This window comes from Aedes aegypti, chromosome 2, assembly GCF_002204515.2.
Source record: "Aedes aegypti strain LVP_AGWG chromosome 2, AaegL5.0 Primary Assembly, whole genome shotgun sequence".
Lineage (NCBI taxonomy): Eukaryota > Metazoa > Arthropoda > Insecta > Diptera > Culicidae > Aedes > Aedes aegypti.
The window spans coordinates 309,273,577-309,300,410 of NC_035108.1; the positions used below are offsets into that span (position 1 = coordinate 309,273,577).

Sequence of the window (26,834 nt, forward strand, 5' to 3'; positions counted from 1 at the left end):
TTTCTTTTGAATCAATTCGGCTCTTCTGTGCGAGGGAGGCAAAATATCCCAACCATGTGTAGAAATTTAATGCAATTTATCCTAATTTGAGTTTAAAGAACCTGTTTTTCGGATAGTCTGATTGCTCCGTGTATACAATATATTATACTGTAATCGTATTGTTATTTAACAATATACTGTATTGTATTACCATTATTTCAAATGGAACTTTCACAATACGTTAAATTGTATTTGTATTCTATTTTTTATCCGGGATATTCAGCGATTATTTAAAGAAAAGTGGACCACATGGAGCTTTTTTGATGTAACACTTTAGAATTTTATTTGTGTTATTTAAATAAAAAAAAATAAATTTAAACAAATTAATATAGGGGGAGATCCCCCAGTGCCGGACAGCACCCAATACCGGACAAAGTCGAAACATTGAGAAATCATGGTCCAATCAAGATGGTGTATTAGTAGAAAAGAAAGCGCTTATGTAAACTAATGTTTGCGTAGAATAACACATCCTTGAAATATTCATGCCTTTTTAAAAAAGTAGAAATGTTTGAAAATCTTTAAAAAATTGACGTATCTTCTTAATTTTGAGCCTATTTCTCGATTACTTTTTCAAATCGACGTAAGTAACATCCATACGGTTTTGAGAAAATTAATTTAGAAGAATCAAAACCTATCTTCTAAAACTGTTTTAAAATGAATCACCTTTTTGACATTTTTTCGCCGTGTACATTGCTTAAATTTTGCATTCAATAAGCTCGCATTCAAAAACTAGGGAGTTCCTGTTATTTCCCACACAAATTTTATAAAAAAAAAGATAAGCCGATTTATTCAGTTACTTTCGACGTTTTTGTACCAGTGTAAAATCGACTCAAGTAGTGTTTTGTTTTGATTCGTGGTTAAGTCACTTTGTCTCTCCATACAGCGGAGCGGCGAAAGTAGTGGTTAGGTAGCGAAAGTTGAAAATCTTACTTTCGTCGTTTTGTAAATCCGGAAAGTAAACGTTCTAGAAGTGAAAAATCGAGTTGGTTTAGAGCAAAATGTGTAGAATTTGGTCTGCGGAACACGTAGAATCGATAAAGTAAGTTTGTATACTTTTTTGATTTGAGTCTGTTTGAATACGTTTTCGAGATTTAGTAATTATTTTGAATATGAAAAAATACTTTGGATACCGCAAACATGATCGAACATAACCCTAATTTGATAGTATGAATGTATTTTGTATCATAATTGAAGTAAATATGTACAAATTACCATTTTGGTTAAGCACCTCCTGTCCCTCAGTTTCGGACAGCTTGATTTGTTATATGATATCTTTGTAATTATTGCATCAGTGTCTCAAAATACTTTCATTTTTTATGGTTTCCTTCGATCATGGTATCAAACATGCAATAAAATTAAGAAGAATGAACATTCAGAACAACATCGTAAAATGTGCTATTTTTCATCATATATGAAAGAGGTTTTTGATAGGCATCCTACAAACTAAGAAAAACTCAAATTATTCTTGTAAATGTTGCAAATGCATTCAATTGGTAATTATAAACTATTCCTATAGTGTACTCATTCAATGATGTTCAAATTTACAGAATTTTAGGCATTTCCAGATCGTGTCCGGTATTGGGTGCCACCTTTCAAGATCGAACAATTTGGTACTAAAATACATCATCAAAATGCAATGTCAAAATTCATATTTATATTTTCAAATTTATTTTTGTACACTATAAAAATGATGATATTTATCATAAATGGGTAACACGAGCCCATTAAATCAATATTTTTCGAATTATGAATTTAGTGGCTTATGTGTCCGGTACTGGGGGATCTCCCCCTACTCATAAAAAATTCTGTTATACATTGCAAAAAACATTATTTGTCTGATTTTTTTTTAATCTTATATGGTCGGTATTTAGACAGACTGAACCAAATGCATTTTAAAGGTTTCAGGAAAACGACCCCAGGCATTTGAAATGCAGAAATATTGTTATCATTCGCTGTAATAATGTAACTTATCTATTTGATGAAACATCTCCATCAAAACAGCATCAAAAAAATCAAAACTGATGGAGTCCTTAACGCATATCTTTAGAACGCCAAAATATAATTTAGTCCGGTCTGTCTGAACACCGACCATATAATTATCTGATTACTTCCTAGATCGAAAAGCAGGTAACATAATGAAACCAATCTTTGAAATCACATTTTGAAATAACATTTCATTCAGAACTTACAATCATTCAATCGAAAAAGCCTCACGTGATCCCATTTTTTTTCTTCGCAACAATGAGGCTATTACTCTGGACTGGAATAGTTGTAGATAAAAATTAAGCTGCCTCCTTCCGCCGTTTTCATGAGTTATTAAGGATTTTGTAAAACACTGTTTTGGACTCTTTTTATTCAAAGTTCCATTACAGGGTGATTACTATTTCCTGTCAGTAAAATGAATGATCATAGAAAAAAGGATGCTTGCATGAATTTTAATTTCCAGTGTATATTTTGTTTTGAACATATCTAACATTTTTTTTGACTATATTTCATTTTTTACCTTATTTTCCAACGTGCACATGCATTATTTTAAATTTTTATTTTAAATTATTTCATTTTAAACAACGACCACATGCATTATTTTAAAACAGGGTTTCCCAACCGGCGGTCCGCGGGTCGCGACGACTTCTCAGGGGGTCTGCGAAGCAATGTAAGGAATCTCTCATCTGTATTGTTTTGCAAGAGATAATTGTAGGTGTAGTTCAGATTTGAAATATGAAATATATAAATAATGGCAATGAACGTATTTACTAAGAAAATAATTGCAATGCCATTCTGTTAATAGGAGATTCAGTGAATATTCCTGGAAAATTTTAGGCCTAACTCTTGGCAGATTTCGCTGGTTTTCAGGCAAGTTTCTTCTCAAACTATTGCTGAAATTTTCCCGAATCAATCAACAAGATTTTCGATGAAAGACATCCAACATGTTTTTTCGATGAGTTCCTCGCGAAATCTTCTTCCAACCTCTATGAACAGGCTTCTAAAAACCCCATTGTAATTATTATTGTCCTTATCAACGAGATTTTCTGCCCTTGGCTTGTTCGTCTCGTGTAAGAGCCCATTGGAAATGTGGTTATTAAATACTGAAAGCAGCTTGCAGCGGGAAAGCCTGGTGGATTATTCACCTATCTAAGGAAAATTTCTTGACGAGAACTCAGCGGATTCTGGTTGAACTTATGGGTATACTCAAAGAAATCTTTTGAGTATTGGTGAAAGTCTTTTGGGATGGTCCAACAATCTTCTTCGTGCTCCTAGGAATATTCTTGGCAAATTTATGCCGATAGTTTTGTTGAGAATTTAACCCTCAATTATCTGGTTTTTAGTTAGATTTTGATAGATCCGTTTTGACAGTTCCTTAACGGACTTATGGAAAAATGTTTGATAGACTCCTGTTAAGATGTACACTAGATGATGTTAAGAGAATTTTTGCATAATCTTAAGATCTATAGACGAAACTTTTGTTTGTGTCTGCCAAGGATATCTGTTTTTTCATAATCGAACCTCTTAGAAGTTTTCATAATTTTTCGTTTCGTTACCATCCACTTTCAGGGGTCCACGGTATGCTTATTAAACTTTGAAGGGGGTCGCAGCTTCAAAAAGGTTGGAATCACTGTTTTGAAAGTCAAAGTCAAAGTTGGCATACACGTTATCCAAGTCAAAGTTGACATACACGTTATCCAGAATCATATATTTTAACCACTAAAATTTTCCATATCTAGTGGCTGTTCGGATCAAAATTCAAATCTGTGAACAACGCATATGTCTAAAAGTTATGGTGAATGAAAGAAAATCTATACTGTGTCCTGTCGAACGCTATACATATAGTATACATATAAAAACAATAGTACAGTGGAAATTAAAATTTATTGAAAATCTTTTTTCAAAGACCTTTAAAAGAAATAATGGCAGGAAATTGTAATTACCATGTACTTTAGATAAAATTGATATGAGATATTATAAATTCACTTTGTTGTTGTTAAGTTTTCAAAACTTGATGACAAAATATTTCTTTATAATGTTTACACTAAAAATGGTCAGAATCAATGTTTTTTAAGAATGTTCAATTAGAAGATAAAACCGATTAAGATCAGTTACAACTTATTTAGATCAAATCCGACACTTTGTCGAAGACACTAAAGCTCTAGAATGCATACCCATACTACTAGAGGTGTTGACCATCGAAAACAGCGATCTGCCCAGTGTGAGCCGTTTGATTGGAATGGTGATATGGTGACTGATTAACAAATTGGGCTATAAGGATTTATGCCTTTGTTATCAGTGATGTTATGGTGATTGTGATTATATAGAGTAAGGTGCATACTAAATATTCAAACAAAAAATCCCAAAACAGGGTAAATGTGTATACACCCAGAATTAGCAGTTTTTTCGCAAAGCAAAGTAAAAAGTTAAATTTTAGTGATTTTTTTTCATTGGAGTAAAAGTCTTTTATTTGATTGGCGTTCGAACCACCATAACATTTATAATATTTTTTTATTAATTGAGCTAGAAATCTTAAAACAAAAATCTTGTCCCACTTTACTCTATAGATACAAATTTGCATGAACCTAGGGTATCTGATCCAGTGGTAGTGGTGGTGTCCCAATAATAGTGGTAGTGCGGTTTCAAGCGTGCTATCGGAAATTTGTATTGTTATGTTTATTTTTCTAACATTGAGCTATGTTAAGAGGATATGAAAGCGTATAAAAAAATCTTGGGAATTAGTAAGGAAATAATAGAAAACAATTAAAAACCTTAACTTTTTTGCTCTTTTGCACCAGTGAGGCGTTCCTATAATAGTGAGTTTCATTGGAAAATCAAAGCAAACCACTATTATAGGAACAGAAGTTAGCAAATACCACTTCTACTGGACCATATTCCAGTAATGGAGGAAATGCGTTTTTGAAAGATTCAATGATTATATCGTTCTAAGATTATTTTTTCTGTGTAAAAAAATAAAAAAGCGTTCGAATGACGTATTCAGATATAATAACGACCTTCCGTTATTTTCTAACGATTTTTTTATTCCTCAACTCGTTTCTATTTCTTCTATCACTGATACAGATGCGCTATTTGATTTTGATTGATCCTAGCTATCTAGGCTTCCTACAAACCTATGGGGCTCTGCACTGTTTTGATTTTGTATGCGATTTTGACGTTTACTGACCTTGTTGTTTACAAATCTTATGTAAGAGTGAAGGAGAGAAGATGATTTTTGTGCAGTGACCCATAAGCTACAAACGATAAAAGAATAGCAACCAGCTGTTCAAGAAAGTGTCCTACATCTACAGGTTGCACCATCGAAACCATTCTTGTTTTAGTGGCTCACTTCCGAGCATAAAGACATGGTCCCTGATTTCAACATCTCCCATCCAGCGGAGAAGCAAAAGAAAAGACCCACAAAAACAAAACTGCAAAATTGCCCGCCACCGCACGCCGCGCCATTGTCGTTCGGTTGAACTGCCTTCTCTTCCGACGCGTCGGTATTCGTCGACGAAAGTGTGCGGTTGGTGGCTTTTGTCTGCCCAGAGCACGCGAGCTCCAATCTCCAACCCAACCCAACGAAACGAAATCAACCACCCAGTCAGCCAGAGGCAAATCGGCCGGCCGCCATCAGATACCGATCGTCTTGCCGTCTGTTCGGACGTGTGTTCGCGCGCGCTCTCTGCAAGTATTGTATTTACCGAATGTTCAAATTCGTCGCCGTTGTCGTGTGCGGAAAGAACCTTCTTCGTCGTCGTCGTCGTCGTTGTGATCGTCAGTAGACGCGAGTGGTGCTTCCCTTTCTTTATGTTTGCGGTCTTGAATATTATTGTTTTTATAATATCTTTCGCAACGCATCGTTGACGCTTTTTTTTTGCTCTTTCTCCGATTCAGATTCCGTGTTTAGTGCTACTCGGTCTGTTTTCCTGCAACGGCAGTAATTCAGACTCTCAGTGATGGTATTGTGTATTCATCCGTTGAAAAAGTGCGTCGATAGTGACCTTTGGAGGTCTTTTACAATCCAATCCTGTTCCCTGTCAAAGTGTCCATAAGAAGAATTTATCGAGTTTTACAATCAAATCGAATCACGTTTTCGTCCACTGCGAGTTGGTGTGTGCTGAGTGTATGCAGCAGTAAGTGCACTTTTTGATTCACTTTGACCTGACCGCGCACAGACCTACATTCGCACGCGTCGTCATAGCACAGTGTTTTAATTTGTCGATTTCGTGTTTTTTTAAATACTGTAATCCGTGGAACATTGATTAGTTTTTAGGATATTTCTTGAAAAAATGCAGTTGAAAATGCAAATGTTAAAAGTTTTATATTGTTAAAACAAGTACCGGTACTATGACTTTATACTGTATTTTGTTTGCTGAGTGCTCTAGTTATGTATGAACAAATGTCAGCGTTTTCTTACGTGGATGATATGGGATGGGGCAAAACCGAATGTAAAGAATGTTCGGTTATGTTGAAAATGTCGTTACTTACTAAAATTTATTTATTTATTTATTTATTAATTCAAACTACAGTAGCACAAATAATCATCTATTGATTTTCAAAGTATACGTAAATACGTACGTAAATCATGGTCCCTTGAGCAGAATTAAAGGCCAAAACCCTACAGTTCAATTACAGTCGAATTCCGTTTGTTGCACTATCTTTAGCTTGGCTTTGTTTTAATTGGGCTCCCGTTAGGTGGGCTAAAGCACACTTAAAACGAAGACAAACGTTTGTTTTTGACAAAAAGTTTGATTATTCAATGCTGGTATCCCTGAATTTCTATTGTATTTGAAATTTTGACAGCTGAAAACTCAGCCCGATTAGTGAAAGTTGTTCACTAGGTGGGCACCTTTTTTAGTGCAACGTACTAATTGAGTTATTTTAACCTTTCGGCTGTCGCGCGAATTTTTGTAACGCGAGTAGTCGCGCGTTGTACTTTGTACAACACCCTTTTGCATGTTCAACATGAAATACCTCGCAATCTAGATTGAATATAGTTAAGGAGATCAAGGGCTGACATGAGGTGGTGATTAAGATGCGGTATTCCGCCACCAGGCGGCGCTAGTGGGCATGAAAGTTTTATTTAGTAAATATCTCAGGAACCTGACCACTTAGAAATATGCGGTTATGTTATATTTTCGTCAAACATACATTGGAAGATTTTTAACTGCTTGTTGATGTATCCTAAATTTCTACAGTATTTCTGTAGACTCAGCATTTAGCCGAATTTTACGACCTTCAGGGCACGTAAAATCTCGGAGAAGCAATTTTTAAGTTTTCTCTGATTACTAATTAAATCCTAGAAAAAAAACAGAGGGGATGGCGGTTCTGTCCCAAACCTGTAAAATTACAAATATTCGTGTTCAAACTGAGAATGTTTCAAAACCTGCAATGCCGATTTATTTTCGCCGAACTGCGTATAATAATCGCAATGTTTTCTATTGCTCCTTAATGCAATGCATCTTAATGACATCGTTAAAAACATGATAAATATTTAGGGATGAAATAGGCAGAGTGATTGAACGCTATCAGGCTAATGACGACCTTTTTATTTCACAAGGGATGACGATTTTAATCGTTATAGAAATGTTCAAATTTCGTATGGACTTTTTTAACCATTTATATTAGAAATGTAAAATCTATTCTTATTTTTAGTCCATCCACCACAGGCGTATTTTGGAAAATTTCAAACCGACTCTTTTCAACTCGTTTTGTAAGTTTATATAAAAAGGAATACTTGGAGTGGACGAGAGAAGCTAAAGTTTGCATATGTTGTTTACTCCGTTTGAATGATAGTCTAAAAATATATTTATATTTTTCCACTTTCACTACCGTTTTACCTTCCTATATGCTAGCTATCGGTAGGTAATAAAAACTTCTGTCAATAAGAGTATTTTCATGCGTTTTCATTATCGAACAAATATGCCTTATAAAACGGTAACGGTAACTTCTTCACTTCGAGAAAATGACAGTTGCGTAATCAGCAAAAACACGTTTTTCAATTTTTGATAATCGAAGTGAAAAGTTATGAACAAAAATAGTTTTAAACAAGTTATACATTTGTGCGCAAATTAAGTTGAAATTATCATAACTGCAATCCAAGACTTCCTTATTTTCTACAGAGCTGTTAAATTTTTAAAACATTTGTTTCCGTTACTGACAATTTCTTGAAGTAAAGAAGTTATTGATTGATTTGTGCATCATGAGGCTTATTTGTTTGATAGTTTTTTTATGAACACTGTTGTAGACAAAACACTTAATTGCCAAAGTGAAGATGTGTTTTTTCGCGCCATTCTGCACTGGAAGCATTGCAGACCTGCCTAAACTTATTTTAAATAGTAATTCATGAATATCTTTGTTGATAAGCGAACAAAAAATAAATGGTAAAGCATTGAGAAAAACTTTGATAAAACATTTGATTTTTAATGGTCATTCACATACAACGGTTTGTTCACATACAATATGAGGAAAATAAATCGTATCTTCGACAAAATTTATTTTTCTATAGCTATTCATATCTAGATCTATATATAGACTTCATCAAAGATATCAAATGTCTCTCTGAACAATACAAGAAAAAATCTCTCTCATTTCTAGGTTGTTTCATCACAAAGCATTTTTCATCAAAAGATTTGGTATAGCTTGATTGTTTTCAAAATAAACTGTAGTATTGGATAATACATTTGCCATTTTTTATATTTTACATGCAATATAGTCAAGTTTGGTGGGCTATGTCTTAGTTTTTTTTATGAAACGTTTTGCCTGATATTTTTTTCAATCACAAGTAATAACGATTTGAGAATTTTTTGGCGAAAAATTATAAATGAATTCTCTCGAAATATGTAGGACCTACGCAAAAAGTGTATTCAACAAAATTTTTCATCTTGGAGCTATTTCTTATTTTTTTTTATATTATATTTTCAATTTTGTCAAAATAAACGTAGTTTTAGTTATATCGTTAAGCCTGTGAACTCGTGAAAGAAAAAAAAACAGTGAAAATATATGATTAAATGAGTATACCCCATTAGGCATATATACGTTAGGCATAAAATACGTTAGGCATAAAATACGTTAAGCATAATGGACATTTGGCATAAAATAGTTACAGACTTTGAATTCAAGGAATCTAAAATTAAGCTTAGCGTTGTATGAGCACTTCCAAAGTTATTAATCAAAAAATTGCTTTACCAAAGTAGCCATTGTTTTTGCATGCTTATTCATGCACGTTACACAAACACGATTACACTTCTTCAAGGCCAAGTAAGTGAAGAAAGCAAAAAGATCATGGATCAACTAGGAAATGAACTCAGATGCCTTCAGCATGGCTTTGCTCTATGGTCGCGGAAACTACCACAAAGCTAATAAAGTCCCAGTACAACATATAATCAAGTCTTATCCTAAAAAATTACCTCAAGTTATTCACAACTTTGGGACGACTGCAAGACGATCGCTTTTCAAAAGACACATTCATGATCTCTGAAGCCCTTTACATGAATAAACAAAGTCAACTCACTTTTCATTTCAATGATTTCATTTCTCGTTCTGGAAATTATGCCTATCCATTATGCCTAACGTACATTATGCCAAACATCCATAACGCCAAACGTCTATTATGCCTTTCGTATGTATGCTTATCGCACTTATGCCTAACGTCCGTATACCTAACGTATTTTTGCCTAACGGAGTGCACTCTGTTGCAATTCACGGTACACGTATCAAAAGTGCAGTGAAAATTTCATTCAAATCGATCAATAACTTACATCTAATGCTAATCTATGGAAAATCGGAAAAGTTGCTAATGTGTTGTTCGTTCCTGTATAGGGTAAAAACACCGGTTTTGGCCAGCCTAAGAGAAAATGTCAATAAAAATTAAATGGGAAGCCTTATTTATACAACAAATATGTCAAATGCAAGCTTTCAATCCATACTATGTGTATAAAATATCAAAACTGAGCTAAAACCTTTTTTTCGTTTTGAAAATCCCGTTGGTCAGTATGGGCCAACGAAACCAGTTTCGGCCAGAAATTTATCTTTGGTTTCTAAATTGGCCAATTGCATTGATTTTTCACGAGAGTGGCCAAATTAGGTGTGGTTTATGTATGGAATCAATTTGGACGAGTAAATGTATGTAGCTCTATCATATGGATGTTATCTACTGAACACAAAGGGTTTCATGCTGATTGGCTGTGTAAAACGGTGTATAATCCACTATGGCTACAACTGGCGTATGTCCAAAACCAGTGCTTCTACCCTATCGCTAAAACGGTTCAAACGCTTTTCAAAAAGCGCACAAAATCGACAAATTGAAACACTGTGCATCATTACCGTCGTGTGGTCACCCAAGTGGGTGTAGATAGGCAGTGAGAGAGGCTGAGCCAAGCCGAAGTTCGCCAAACATGACCGCGTGTGGTTTTGCTATAGCGATAGATGTTGTCACAGTTTTCGACAGTCGTAATCCACTAACATAACCGGCTGCAGCCAGTGGCCTAAAAGCCATTCTCGCTCATCACAATCAGCCACAAACTGCGAAGGAGGTGAAAGTGGTGCATTTATCTGCTCTCCCTTTAGGGGGAATAACTAGAGTGATTGTTGCATTTTTTTTTTCGGTGGTGCATTTCAACGAAGGAAGAGACTCAACTGCACTCGCATTGTTAGTGTCGGTTTACTTATTTGGGTACATGTTTGAGAGCGCCGTAGAAAGTGTATTAAATCATCAAATATATGCACACTAAATTATTCCTAATGTCATAGTAACATATTTGCTTCTTAAGGAGTGTATCGAAATGTAGTCGCAAATATTCACAACGCACAATATATCTCAGAGCACAGTTGATCTTTTTCAAATTTTTTGTCAAGCATATCTTCATTATGTCATCAAGTTCAGAAAATAAAAGAACAAAAAAAAGTATTAGAAAACATGCCGTCCAAATTTAAATACATAAAGATTTATTCAGAATTTAAAATAAAATCAAACACAAAATGGGATTTTTAAGTGTTTTCTGAAGATTCGATGATTATATATGTACAAAATTTATATGTGTACAAAATTTATTTCAAATGAATAAAGATGGAAAGGTTATTCTATCGGCAAATATGATTACTTCATTGACCACTTAAAACGGATTAAAAAAATAAAAATCGCTCCAAAAAAGTTAATTTCTTGAAATAAGTTCTGTTTTTTAAAGTAACATCCTAACACATAGTTTAGAATCATTTCCAAACAAAACAAAATGTTGTTCTCATCCACATTTTCCCAACAATTCTCCTATGCTCGGTTTGAGCACAGCATGTTTTTTTTTTGATAGAATTATCGCACTTCTAGCAAAGCTAGCAACTCTCCCCTAACCCGGATATCTGGGGAGCACATGGGGTTAAGGCTCTGTGGTTCTCACTTAATGGTCTATTACTCAATTACTGTGCATGCACGTCTCGAGTGCGGTAACAGAGAAAAAAGGGGAAACAACCCTGTACCACGCCACTTTTCTTTGGCTTAGGCTACAAGTCCGATGACCCCCTGGAACTACCTCATGGTATTACCTCAGGAGACAGAGAACTTGTTGATGCCTCTACGCCTTTTCGTCACCTCTTGCTTTATGCGATCTGGCTGCAATTTGTCTCTTCAACGTCACTCACATTTTGGGGCCGCCTGAGCAATGTGAGACTTTTTAGATGGATGCTACTGTGTTTTGTTGGTGCGCTTGACTCCATTTTTCTGCTCATCATGCTCTACGGGCGGACCGGTTGGATGCCGAGGTCTGTCTTGCGATTCCGGTTGACGGGTGACTTCCGGTTCGCAAGCGCCCCGACGACCCAAAGCCGGCGGTTCGTCGTGATCGATACTACTCGGGTTGGTTCCCGACGGTGAAGCTAGCATACTCCGATGAAGAGTACCTCGACGGAGGAATATTTCCCGAAACCGGTAACGTTACGCGTTGTTCATACTCCGTTGTTGGCCGATAGAGTGCCGAAGTCGGTACAGAGATTCCGGTGCACTCAAGCCGATGATACGCTCGCATTACTCAGAATAGTCCCCGACGTTGGATCTATCCTACTCCGACGAAGATTTCCCCGGCGGCGGAAGATCTTCCGAACCGATGCGGCAGATGCCGAGGTCGATCCTGCGATTCCGGTGGAAGGAAACTTACGGTTCACAGGCGCCCCGACGATCATTTGCCGGTGCTGTTTCCTGATCTACTCAGCTAGTCCCCGACGGTGAACTTAGCCTACTCCGAAGCTGGCCGTGTAGATGCCGAGGTCGGTCCTGCGCTTCCAACGGAGGGAAACTTCCGGTTCACAGGTGCCTCGACGACCATTTGCCGGTGCTGTTTCGTGATTTACTCAGTTAGTCCCCGGCGGAGGATCTAGCCTACTCCGGCCAAGTGTAAGGGTCGGTTCTGCAATTCCGGTTGGAGGGTGACTTCCGGTTCACAGGCGCCTCGATGACTTATTACCGATACTACGTTACGCTCGTTCTACTCGGTCTAGTACCCGACGGAGGATCTAGCCTACTGCGATCGCGCCCGATGGTCTCCTCTCATCAACAGACTGACTTATCGAGTGCAGAGGTCGGTTCGACAATTCCAGTGGCAGGTTGGCTTCCGGTTCATCAGCGCCCCGACGACCTGACGTCAAGCTCTGCTCCCTCCGTCTCGTTTCGTTGCTCTTCTCGCCAGTTGCGCTGTAAGCCAGACATTATTTGCACCACTTTGGTGGTCATCATATTCCAAAGATCGGGATCGCTTATTATTCCGTGTGTCACACATTCTACGCAGAAGTACTCACCAAAAGCAGCCGCCACCGTGTCTCGTTCTATGTTGAACCTCGGGTAGTTGAAGACAACATGTTCTGGCGTTTCTTCAATCTTCATACGCTCAGGACAGAATCCTGAAGACGCATGACCTAATCGATGCAGATACTGCTTGAAGCAGCCGTGATCTGACAAGAACTGTGTCAGGTGGAAGTTCACTTCTCCTTGCTCCCTGTTCACCCAGGCCGATAGATTCGGGATGAGCCTGTGGGTCCACCTGCCTTTCTCGGAGGCATCCCATTCTTGCTGCCACTTAGCCAGCGAACGAATTCTTGCCAACTTCCTCGCCTGCCTAGTTTCTCTTCGCTGATAGCAGTCGATGTCTTCGGACAGGATGATGCAGATCGGGATCATCCCAGCGATTACGCATGTCGCCTCCGACGATATAGTCCTGTACGCGCTCACCACTCGCATGGTGATGACTCGGAACGTGCTGTTTAACTTATCCTGATTCCGCTTGGTCTGTAGCGCCGCGCCCCAGGCTGGCGCACCGTATCTTAGTAGCGATGTTGAAGTCTTGTGAGCGCATTGTTCGCCCTCGCCGCCTTCTCGCATGCATAATCAACGTGACTGTTGAAGTTCAACCGATCGTCTAGCATTACGCCCAGGTCTTTCAGCTGTGATGCTATGGCATACTCCCCGATGCCTCACCGTGCATGCTGCATTGTAGTTGCTAACTAGTAGCATCTTCGTTTTGTAGTGGGCTATTTTCAGCTTGACTCCCTTCATCCAATCTTCAACTAGACCAATTGCCTCCGTTGCCAGCATTTCTACTTCCTCCTGCGTCTCACCTATTACCGATAGGACGACGTCATCAATCTCGACCCCCTTGGGTAGCTCCAACGATAGGACTCCGTCGTACATCGCATTCCGCAGCGTTGGTCCCAGTATGGAACCTCGTGGGTATCAGAAGGCCGGCTTCAAAGGCACGTTCCTCACCAGTTGGGAGATTTGTGCCATCGTCATATTTGAGCCTATTTCATCATCTACCCGATGGGAGAGGAAAGGGAAGGGAAAGATGGGAGGAAATAGGAGTGGGGTCCCTTGAAGAGGGAAAATCGCATAAGCGAAATGAGAGCATGTAGCTCCATACCACAATGGGTTCAAACAGCGCCCTAAAAAGGGCACTGCAAAACGCATGAGCGTAGAGAGCCTATAGCTCATTACCACAGCGGGTTAAGAATAACAGAATGTCCTGAAGATTCGCGCTGTTGAAGTGCTGATTGCACTCTACACATAAGAGCAAATATTTCCGCCTGAAAAACGGTGCAGTTTCTACCAAGTGAGTAAAACTGATTCAGCCTTAGCTCACGAGAATATACTCCTGCACCAGCTCTACCTTCAAGAAGGGAGCCATCAGTGTAACATACTATATTGTTTGATATACTTCTTTCCAAATAGCCAGACGTCCACTCTTCCCGTGAAGGGAATTGTGTGGTAAATGTCCTGTAAGGAAAGTGACAAGCAATTGTGAGATCACTTGGAGCAAGGACAATTTTGTCCCAATTCACCAAAAGTGGAAACAACGAAGTGTGTGTAGATCTACGATTCACTGGATTTTTCTCCAGTAGATCCAGTACCCATAAACGGTAAGAGCAAGAAAGTGCTTCTTGTTTAAGATATATGTGTAGTGGTGCAACGTCGAAAATGGCCTCGAGCGCTGCTGTGGGAGTTGTAGAGAACGCATCAGACATCGCCATCAAGCACATCCTTTGGAGATGGCCCAATTTTGATTGGATTGTTCTCACTTCGCCCTTTTGCCACCACACAAGACATCCATATGCCAATATTGGTCGAACAACTGTTGTGTAAATCCATTTGATATATTTGGGTTTGAGGCCCCAAGTTTTACCAAAGGTTCGCCGGCATTGACCGAAGGCCATACAAGCTTTTTTGACTCTGAAATCAATGTGAGCTGTCCATAAAAGTTTGGAATCTAGAATGACTCCGACATACTTTACTTGATCAGTCACATTAATCTCAGTGCCAAAAAGACGTAAAGGTCGAATTCCATCGCGGTTTCGTCTTTCCGTAAAAAGAACAATAGATGTTTTATTCGGGTTAACCGAAAGGCCATATTGGCGACACCAACTCTCGGCTACCTGAAGAGCACTTTGCATCAGGTCGAATAGGGTGCTTATGCACATACCAACTATCAGAGCTAGATAGTAGTCGGCAAATCCATAAGTTGGAAAACCGCAATTATTGAGTTGCCTCAATAGCGTATCTGCTACGAGATTCCACAAAAGTGGTGACAAGACTCCCCCTTGGGGGCATCCGCAAACACTCAATTTTCGAATCGCTGCTTGACGCAATGTCGAGAAGAGATGTCGGTTTTTGAGCATTTGATGAATCCAATTGGTAATTATTGTAGGTAGCCCATGGTTTCGTGCGGCTTCCAATATGGCATCGAAAGACACGTTATCAAAGGCACCCTCAATATCCAAGAAAACACCCAAGCACGATTGCTTCTGAGCGAATGCTTTCCCGATATCGTATACAACTTTGTGTAAAAGAGTCACAGTGGACTTTCCAGATTGGTAAGTATGTTGATTCACATGAAGAGCCCAGACAACCAGAATGTACATATAACGAAAACACCTTTTACGTTATGCGATGCTTATATGCGCAAAGTTTCACGTATAAGATGTTGCGAAAAGGCCTTATACGTACAAAAGTGAAGGCGATATACGTGCATATTTTATATGATGAAAAATAACATGCAATGCGAGTGTGTAAATTTTCTTGCGAACTGGTCTGTACTCTTTTGCGATTTAATTTATCATAACAAAATTGATTTGACATCTGTTACGGATTGATCCGACTTGCTTTGTATATGTATACGGGACGAAACGAAATGTACAACTGAACTCAGAAAATAGCGTTTTATGCGAGGAAACTCTTCGATCAAACGATATAATCCACCATGTAGTGCGGGTTTGATATATTTTGTGTAAATAAACGACTTTGTTCGTAAACTGTTATGCGACTGCTGGTTGTCTGGGAGGCATATTTGCCAAATAAACATCACGGATGTGATGATCGATAATGCGTTCCAGACATTTCAGAAGAAAAGAGGTCAGACTGATTGGTCTAAAACTCTTCGCTTCCTCATACGACGCACGTCCTCCTTTTGGGATAAACTTTACAGTAATATCACGCCAGGATTTGGGAATATACCCGGTATCAAAACTGCTTACAAGTAGCTTTTTCAAAACATGTTTGATAGACTCAAATCCTTTTTGGAGCAGAACAGGATAAATCCCATCCGCTCCTGGAGATTTGAAAGGAGCAAAACTATTAAGTGCCCATTGAATCGATTCAGTAGTTACGATACTGCGAGCCGAGGCCAGAGACTCGTAACTACATGAAAAGACATTTGGTTCATCCGTAGATGCTATGTCCACACATCCGGGGAAGTGTGTATTGAATAAACATTCTATAACTTCTTCATCGGAAGAAGTAAAGTCACCATTAGGTAAGCAAATTTCGTTCACTTGGAAATCCTTAGATTTTGCAAGGATTTTGTTCAGCCGACTGACTTTACTCAAACTGGAAACATTTGTACAAAGGTTTTTCCAGCCGGATCGTTCAGCAGAACGAAGAGCCTTCTTGTAAGCCTTGCGAGCCGACTTAAACAACTCTGATCCAGCTGAACGGCGTCTGTTCCAATCCCTTCTACATTGTTTCCTGAGTCTAGTCAGATCGGAATTCCACCATGGGGTCCCTCTTGTAGTCTTTACAGACCGCAGAGGACATGTTTCTTCAAAAGCTTCCATAATGTAGGATGTTGTAGTATCAACGGCATCATCCAGATCACTTGGATTTTCAATGGACGGAGAATATCCATGAAATTTGGTCGCAACCAATTCAATATAGAGTTCCCAGTTTGTTGACCGGGGATTCCTAAAACGCAAAGTCTGCGCAGTTACATTTGAATGTTCAAAGAAGATGTAGCGATGATCAGATAATGATTCCTCATCTGATACATGCCAATTCGTCAACTCGTGACTGATTCTATTCGAGCAGAGCGTTATGTCTAACACTTCTTCTCTATTAGAAACCATGAAGGTTGGGCGATTGCCTATGTTAAGTAATCCAAGGTCTGTACTAATTAAGTATTCCATCAGACTGGAGCCTCTCAAATCGATATCCGAGCTGCCCCAGATGATGTGATGAGCATTGGCATCACTGCCCACAATCAGCGGAAGGCCTTTTGTTACGCAGTGTACGACAATTCGTTTGAAGTCATCCGTTGGGGATGGTTCATCATGTGGTAAATATACCGAACAATAGACGTATTTCCTGTTGAGGTCACCAACAGAAACATCGATTGTGACAGCACATACATCTCTGGTAGTTAACTCAGAAATGAGTGTAGCAACGATTGCTTTATTAACGAGCACGCATGCGCAGGGCATGGAGCGCGAGTTTGCCATTTCAAGTTTGCTAAAAGTAGGAAAAACTGGGTCCACAAGGTTACCTAGATAGAAGTTCCCTCTACGAAAGTAGGGTTCTTGAACTAGCGCCACTTGGGCTGCACCATTTTGCATGAGTCTGCAAAGATTGATCGTTGCTGTTCTTTTATGCTGAAGATTGATCTGAGCTAACCTAACCGTAGCCACTACCCAAACTAGGCAGGATTAAGCTTTTTGCAGTCTCAGCACGAAAAAGACCAGCAACGTAAAAACCAGATCGGTATCTATTTAAAGTCGCCAAAGGCGAAAGAGCACAGAATACACTGTGTAAAACGCATAATGCGAATCCATATAGGTGATAATTTAAATTAAATGTCAACATATTCATAATCCCACCCTTATTAAGCCTCAGGATAGAGACTGAAGAAGGGCAGTCGATTATCTCGGAGAAACACAAGGTCACCTGCACCATTGCTCCGGGTAGCACAGGAAGGACTCAATACTGTGGAGGGCGCCCTGGTACCCCACAGGCTCCGTCAGCGGTTAGGTTTTATTTAGACCCCCCTAACCATTAATTCCTAGGCACGGTACGCATCACACCATAAAATAGGGGTCACCTGTGAGGTGGACTTTTACCACCGGAACAGGCAGTCCGTAGTGTTAATTCTTAGCCAGTTTAAACAACCGCTACCGACACTACGCGGCTATCTAGGCTGCTCGGGAAAAGGAGGTTAATATTGATGATTAACTCCTGACGTGCCCAAGCAGCCGGTAAATTTCTACTTCCTCCTGCGTCTCACCTATTACCGATAGGACGACGTCATCAATCTCGACCCCCTTGGGTAGCTCCAGCGATAGGACTCCATCGTACATCGCATTCCGCAGCGTTGGTCCCAGTATGGAACCTCGTGGGACTCCAGTCGTTATTCTTAACTCCTTCGGGCCGGCGTCGGTTTCATAACTCAGCACACGGTTTTGGAAGTAGCTCTTCAAAATCTGGCACAAGTAGTCGGGAAGCCGCATTCTGTGGCAATGGCCTCCCAGCTGGCGCTGTTGAACGCTTTCTTCACATCTATCGTGACCACGATCTCCTCTACGCTTTTGTGCTTTCTCGGCCCTCTCCAGCACTGTCCAAATTGCGTCCACTGTCGACCTTCCTTTCCGGAATCCAAACAGCCTTTCTGATAGTCCGTTCTCGCTCTCTGTGCATTTCATCACCCTGCTGAGGATAACCCGATCCAAGAGTTTACCGAGTGTATCCAATAAACATATAGGCATATACTGTCCATAAATGCATGTCAGTCCCATGTTTGCTGGATTTCCTATTCACAAGGGACAATTATGCGTTTATGGCCAGTATAAGATCGTGGATCCCTGGGCATTTTTCCTGGCTTCGGCAGTTTCTGAATTTTCCATATTTCTGGGAATTGACCTTCGTCCAGGCATTTCTGCATAACCTTCCTTACCATATCTGGATACGCAAGGACCGTTGCTTTGAGTGCCACGTTGGGGATTCCGTCCGGACCCGCTTGGCTGTCACCGTCTATGTTCCCCTTGTAGCTTTCTACATGTCCATTTCTGCTGAAACTGCTTCAGCCTCTACCGTTTCATCGACCAGCAAATGTTCCTGTTGGTCATTGAGGTTGGTGTTCACTGATACGGTATTGTATGTACCGTGCGCCAAATACCGTATCTTTAAACCTTCGTATATCGTTCCGACCCATACAGTCTTGCGCTTCATCTATCACCATTGCTTCATTCCTTGCCATTTATCATAATTTTAAGTTGATTGTCCCATTTTTAATTGCTATTCAATGTCCCATTTATCTTTGTTCCAGGTTGGCAGCATTTTTCGGTGCGATTGAAATTGGAATCATTTCTCTCCGCTCCGAGTCTGAAACAGCTGTGCAGTCGAGCTCCATGTGTGACTAGCTATCTAGCTATAGGTAGGTTAGCTGCAGCTTAAATCGCGGTGATAGTGTGGTCGCTGTACCGTGGCAGCTCCGTTAAGTGCTCTGCTCACCGAAGCAATGGATTGCGCTTGAAAGGTTCGTCCATGCCAGAGAAGAGGCCAAGGAATTACGGAAAATAATAGTGAAATAAATATTCCGGCAACGGAAGCCAAGTTGTTCTGAGAGGCTTCCCGAATAGCATCTGGTAGGCTGCCGCCGTCGTCGTCTCCCTGTTGCAGTAGTTATTGTGAAAGTGTGTCTTTGAAGGTTACTCACTAGGTAGTGCGGTTTACGGTGCGCTTTTTGCGCCAGTAGTTTGTTACGGCAAAAGGTTTTTGCGGCTATTCGAAAATGAAAATGCTCCATAGAAAGTCGAAAACGGATCCATGATAAATGAAGCTATTAACCATTACAATCATATATCATGTTCCATAAATAAACTAAACCGTTCCCAAATAAAAACTCAGTGGCACTGGTAAAACAAAAAATTTTCTTAGTTGATGTTGAATCCAATTGCACGATATACAATGTAATCTATCCATAAAAAATATCAATTTTAAATAATAAACTATTGAAACTATTATCTTGACAGCAAAATTATTGTATCTTACCTTGCACCTAAATGGCTTCAGCGAAGCGTTACGCCATTGTCGGGCGTATTGTAGAGTTCCAACTTCGTTGGTCTTGGACGGTACTTCTCCAGTTGCTCCGAACGAATAGGGTCGTCAGGTCCTCTTCCAATGCATGCAGCCAGCGTATTCGTGTTGTTCCACGGAGTTGCCGACCCGTACCTGGTTCTCTGCTAAATATTATTACCGCAACTTTTTCTTCTGACATTCGCACTAAGTGACCAGCCCACCAGAGTATGTCGTATTTCAAACGCTTAATAATATTCGCATATCTGTACACTTGATACAACTCGTGATGCATGCGTCTGCGCCCACCTGCGGGCCGCAACCAGGCCGTGTCTTCTTTTGTACGGCCCGCGAAGAGTTTGAAGAATTTTCACATATCTGGCCCTTTGGCTACTCAACCAACATAGAATTAGAGTATATCAATACTAAAAGCATTAAATTTCATTCCAATATCAAGCAATCTTATTTATTTATGGAACATATCATTAATTGTAACGGTAAATAACTGCTTTTATGATGGAGCAGTTTCGATTTTCTTTGATGCATTTTCACTATTTTATTGGTGCATTAAATAGGCTGTCGTTTGTGACCACCGACGGAAAGAAGAAATATACCAAGAAGAAATAAGATCATTAATTAGTTGGTGAATTGAATGAAATCTGGCATCAGGTTTAGCTACCGGGTACCCTGAAGAAGTACGATTTGTTTCGTCTAGTACCTATATTGTAGCTGGGTGAATGTGATGCTATCAAGTGTAGTGTAGCGATTTTGTGTGAGCAGTTGTAAACATCGCTCTAGAGTATCATGTGGAACCAGTTGTGTTTGTTTACGAGAATCGCACTGGAGAGATAAATTTTGACAAGTGCTATTTTTTTGTTGCTGGTGGGCGCTAACACGCTTAGTGAGTGGCGGTTTGTTTGCAGAGTTGTACAGCGGTGTTTCATCGGTTGAAGAATCATTTTGAAGCCGAGTTGTGTTTATTGGTTACTGGATCGTTTACGAGATACCAAGGTAAGCGCAATAAACTTTTGATGTTTAAAGCAGTATCTGGCATTTTTCTGTATTGGGTTGGCAATGAGTGCAACTTTCATAAGTCGATATTTATCGAAGATGGCTTTGAATCCTTCAAATATATTTTTTTAAGGAAAGCACTCAAGAACACAATCATGCTTTCAGGTAAGGGGCATAACATTTCGCTTTCAATTTTGAATGGTGAACGCCTCACTCCATAATTTTTTTCTGGAATGGAGAAACTGCATGGTACTATATAAATCAATGCCTAATATAGGGTGAGCAATGGCATACCTCTTACGCGCTTTAAATCTTAGGTGGTTCCTGAAATGTTAAATATATTGACGAGCAATCATTATATTGAAACTAAAAGCTTCCTTCGCCAATTGATTATTATTTTTTTCATGTGTATACCGTGTGCAAGTACGTAGATAATGTATGTATGTAACTGAATAAATGATATACATCATTTCCGAAGGTTGACAAATAAGACTGATGAAATGAGTGAAGAGTAAAATTGAATTCAAAACGACTAGACTCTTTGGAACTCTGATATAAATTTTAATGGTATTTCCATCTGTTACACTCAATGCTCGCATAATCAAATTGATCAGGGTTACATTGAAAAAACGACAATGTAAATGACTATCTCTTCAAAACATCGGTTACACTCGTTTGCCTCACGAAATACATCGTCCCTTCCTGTTTTCCTGTTTTTTTTTTTCTTCCCCATAGGGGAAACAAGAGATCTCATTAGAATACGGGCGGCGGCAACATCTGTGATCCGGTGTGCTCTGGTTATTTGATCCGACCCGAAACAAATACGACTTAAACAGTCACCAAAACGTGCAATGCGCCCTCCAACCGAAAGAAGGCACATTGAGAAATATTTATGTGAAAACGACCAAACAAATGCTAAATAATAGTTTGGTTATTCATATAAATGTTGTCGCTGAATGTCTGTATTCACTTATTAAAAGAACCTTGAAACTTTGTCGTAAGAACAAGCTTTTGATCTTCAAACAAATGTATTTTTACCCTTCGTTGATGAACTTATAGAGTTTCCTAACAACATTTTTCCAATAAAAATGAGAATTAGTTTTGAAGAATAATGTAAGACATAAAATTAAAACAGCATATAATTTATTTTGGAGCTATTATTAGAAATGGAGTACAAGCACTTCACTGTTTCATTCACTTTTACAAAAAAAGAGGATTTTATGTTGAATTTTAAGGATTTGTAAAATTAATTGCCTTAGAAAAAAACATTTCAACAAAACAAAACCAATAGGGTTTTGAAAACATATTTGTGGTTATTTGTTCCATTCTGCATAAGTTATTTGAAGCAAAAATATTGTTGGTATAGTGTTCAAGTTTTAGATGCCAAGTGAGATTTACTGTGAAATGTGATAGGAAAATCGAAAAAATATGTGCCTCTTCGAAAATTGATATATTTATAAGAGTTTTGCGCATGCAAGAATGAAAAGGGCAGATGACAAACAAAAAGCATTTTGCAGTCCTTACTTTGTTCTTGCATTTTTTTTACATTGTTCTACAACTAATCAGTTAATAATAATTATCTTGTGGCACAAAAATGTAAGTTTGAAGAACAATCTCATCACAAGAAACATAAAATATAACTGTTTCGTAAAGGTTAATCTATCGGAACCCAAATAAAAGTATTTAGGATACGGTTGAACATGAACTCAGGTTTAGTCACAAAGTTCTACTTTAATTTCAGTAGATCAATGCTTTATTTTTTGAAATTCCTGTTATACTGGGAGGAGTCTTGAACAATTCTAACAAGAAGCTGATCCTAAATGGATTCTGATAAGAATCCTAGAAGCTTCTCATGAAATTCCTGAAAAATTTCTGATAAATTCCTTGGAAAGTATCTGACGAAGTCCCTGGAAGGTTTCTAACATGCTAGATAATCGTCAACGTCAAATGGAAAAAGTCTGCGACGAAACTAAAAGAAGTATTGTCACCGTCACTAAACCAGCGTCGGATGACGATTTTCCGCAAAGTTCTGATCACGTCATGACGAACAAATACGATTCCTTCGTTACGGGCGAATCTTCGTTCGCGAGCACTGAGCCGACTTAATATATGAATCGTGTCGTCGACAGATTAAGACCATTTTTTTTTAAATAAAACAATAACAAAACAACAAAACACATCTGGAATCTAACAAACGATCTCTGAATCGTCAACTCCACGCGCTTACAAATAGAGTAATTGTAGAATCATGAGGAGAGCGGGTTCATTTGCCAATACAAGCAATTATGTGATGGCATTCGTTGGTTGGTGCGAAGCAAGCGATTATACAGTAAACGCCTTCTTCTTGTGAGCAAGCGTAATAAAGAAAAATTTGCTCGTTGACGATTTTGGATTGAAGTTATTCGATGACGAGACGACGACCTGTCAGAGTTATTATACTGAATGACGATGTCTCTTTTTGATTTCGTCACCGCATGGTGACGAATCTGACGATTGTCTGCCCTGGTTTCTAATAAACATACTGGACAGTTTCTGGTGACAATACTGGAAGGTTTCTGATGAAATTCCTGGTAGATGTGTTTGGGAATCCGGAAAATATTGTAATGGAAGAATTGTGATGAAAAGAAGAGATCTCTGCAATGTTTCTGATGAGATTGCTAGATAGTTTGGATAAGAATCGTGGAAAGATTTAAAGGAAATCTTGATAAGATTATGATTAAATCTGAAGTTCGTAGACACAAAAGTCAATTTGGATGAATTGAGATGTAAAATTGTAAAAAAATAATGGAACCGTTCTGATGGGCTTCGATCCCACGACTCCCAATACTCTAGACTGGGCGCGTTAACCAACTACGCTACAGGGTTCTGAAGGAGAATATGGGGTAGTGAGGGACTTTGGTTTCAGATTGGCCGATTGCGCTGCAGAATCGTTACCCTGAAAAAAAAAAATGAGAAGAGAAGAGAGGATTCTGATTAGATTGCTGAGAGGATTTTTTTTTTAATTTCTTCCTTAGTATTATTTCAAACATTACATTCATTTCTCATACCGTTTTGATTCATATTACGGACAGCTTTTAATTCCGGACACTCTACTTTGTATGGGAAACATTTCACACGAAATGTTTCAATTTTTGCCGTTCGAAAGTTCACAATTTCGAGGCTCGTTTTAATAAGCTATTTAGATAGATATCAATGCAAATTTATAATGCACAACTGCCTTAGACGTCTCTTTAGTGGTTTAACAATTTCATTTGATGATTTAACCTTTCTATTAATGATTTTCATTAGATGTCCGGAATTCGAATCAAAGTGTCCCGAATATGAGGCAAAAGTGAGGACTCGTCCGGAATAAGAATCATCGAAAGGCTATACATTTTGATTTATTTAAAATTATTCAAGTTGCAGAAGCGTATTCTTTACCCATGATTTGAAAGTTAAGGGCTTCCGGCGCTCGATAACGCTGAGGAATCATACAGAATGATTTATTTTGAATGCTCTATGCTGTTCTATCCTTCACTGAGGCCTTAAATGTCCGTAATATGAATCAAAACGGTATCTAGGTGTTCTGTGTTATTCGACAACACTATCATCCTAATTTGGTCAAACAATTTTAAGATTTTATTAACATCTTGTTAACAACATATTACATTTAATGTACTTAACCTAAATACATGACGCATTAATCGTGGCAATAGAAGAATGTAACGATTTTTGCCTGAAATTATTTATAATTTCATTTGACATTTCAACATTGGATATTCTATGAACCTCATTGGTACTATACCAGGGAGGAAGCTTCAGAATCATTTTCAAAATTTTATTTTGAATTCTCTACAGAGCTATCATCCTGGTATTACAACAGCTAGTCCGTATTGGTTAAAAAGGGGATAGAGACATTTTACATATTTGTACATTTAGCTCAATGAGATTTTTGAAAGTTAAATTCTTATCTAGCATGAGCCCTAGATCAGTGGTTCTCAACCTTTTTGAAGCTGCGACCCCCTTCAGAGTTTTAGACCCCTAAAGTTTATGATCTCAAACAAAAGTTCATGAAAACTTTTCAAAGTTTATTCATGAATCAACAGATATCCTTGACAGACACACGGAAATTTTTTTTCTCTGGAATCAAACACAGATTATGGAAGATTTTTTCCTAGATCATTCGGAGTCTACTAAAAATCATGCCATTAATCTTTCATACATCTTTCCAAGAATACGATAGATATCTTTTAGAGGATTTTACAAAATTCTCCATTAAATCAGTAAGTTGAGAAAATTTCAACTCCAGATATTTTTTCAAAAATATGTCTAGGGGTACCAAGAATGAAGTTTATCCGAGAAACATCCTTATTATTCTAACTAGATTTGAAAGATTTCTTCGGTTATACTAAAAATTACAACAGAATCCGCAAAATTCTGTTTTTTTCTAAAAAATAATAGAATTCAATAGAATAAACATTTCTATTGAGCTTTCTAGAAACCAGGCAATAGCTGTTAATATATATCTAACTAGTGGTCCCGTCAAACTTCGTTTTGCCATCAAGTAGTCTGCCGATAAATCATATGCAATCTCCCATAAAAATCGACAGATTAGTTTGTTAAAATTCTGCCAAAAAATCATGCTTTTTGATTTTGCTGGCAGGATTTTTTATGAGATTTTCAGAACATGTTCATAGCAAAGATTCGTCAAAAAAGAAAATGCTAAACGGACATCTGACGAAATTTTTGAGACTTATCTATATAAATAAAAATGGAATCTCGAAGACTTATTCAAACAGACTCAAGTCAAAAAAGTTAGCAAACTTACTTTATCAATCCTACGTGTTTCGCAGATGAAATTCTACACGTTCCGCTCTGAAACAACTCGATATTTCACTTTTAGAACGTTTAATTTCCGGATTTACAAAACGACGAAAGTAAGATTCTCCACTTTCGCAACCTAACCACTACTTTCGCCGCTCCACTGTATGGGAGACAAAGTGACTTAACCACGAATCAAACCAAAACACTACTTGAGTCGATTATACACTGATACAAAAACGTCGTAAGTAACTGATTGAAACGGCGTATCATTTTGTCATACAATTTTTGTGGGAAATGATAGGAACTACCTAGTGTTTTAACGCGAGCTAATTGCATGCAAAATTTAAGCGATGTACACGGTAAAAAAAATGTTAAAAAGGAGATTCATTCTAAAACAGTTTTAGAAGAAAGGTTGTGATTCTTCTTAATTAACTTTCTCAAAACCGTATGAAACTTACTTACGTCGATTTGAAAAAGTAATCGAGGAATGGTGTTTGTATGTCACGAAATGGCTTAAAAGCGGGCTAATAGACTTACATGATTATTTCACTGTTGTATTGGTCAAGTGTTCCGACGTGTTTGAGTGAAGGAAACGATTTGGAAAATTCTCTGGAATAACGAAAAACAACTGGAAACTAATCTGTCGATTTTTATGGGAGATTGCAATTTTTTAAGTGAAAACAGTGAAAACTTTCATTTTTTTTCAATCCCGTGAATAGTTTGCTTAGGAACTTTTAATAAACTTTTTGGGAATCTCACTAGGTAGGTGGCAAAACATGTCAAGGATCAGTTCTGAAAATGCCAGAAATTGTCTACATACATCGCTAGGAAATATGGACATGATTGCATAACAAATATTTTTTCAGTAGCTGTGGGTGTACATGAAAAATATTGAACATAAAACTCCACTATTATGAATTCTTGCATAACAATGAAGAATTACTCACCTTTATTAATCAATACAATAATAACACTTACAATAATGACCCCCTGAGAAGTCTTCACGAATTTGGAGCATTAAGAGAAATCTTCCATCCGCAAACAAGGATTTTTGACATCCATGAGGTAACTCCCAAAATGCTGCCCCCCTGTGGTCCCAAAATGCTGCCTAGGGGAACACCAGCTCCTACAGGAAGTCTTTCAGATCTGGAGTTCTGATAATTAACCTGAAGTGTACGGTTTGACA

The 26,834-nt window shown here is 38.4% G+C and overlaps 1 protein-coding gene across 3 annotated transcripts in view; it reads left to right on the forward strand.

Annotated features, from left to right (window-relative positions):
* Positions 1 to 5,657: 5,657 nt before the first annotated feature.
* The window catches only part of LOC5564986 (dual 3',5'-cyclic-AMP and -GMP phosphodiesterase 11), a 425,037-nt gene continuing 403,860 nt past the window's right edge, over positions 5,658 to 26,834 (forward strand). The window contains exons 1-4 of one of the 3 annotated variants that reach the window (XM_021845676.1): positions 5,658 to 5,813; positions 5,917 to 6,155; positions 19,086 to 19,478; positions 20,410 to 20,845. The gene's annotated coding sequence lies outside the window, so the exon portion shown is untranslated. Of the gene's footprint in view, positions 6,156 to 19,085; positions 19,479 to 20,409; positions 20,846 to 26,834 lie in introns of all 3 variants that reach the window. The other 2 variants (XM_021845675.1, XM_021845674.1) reach the window with 2 other exon arrangements.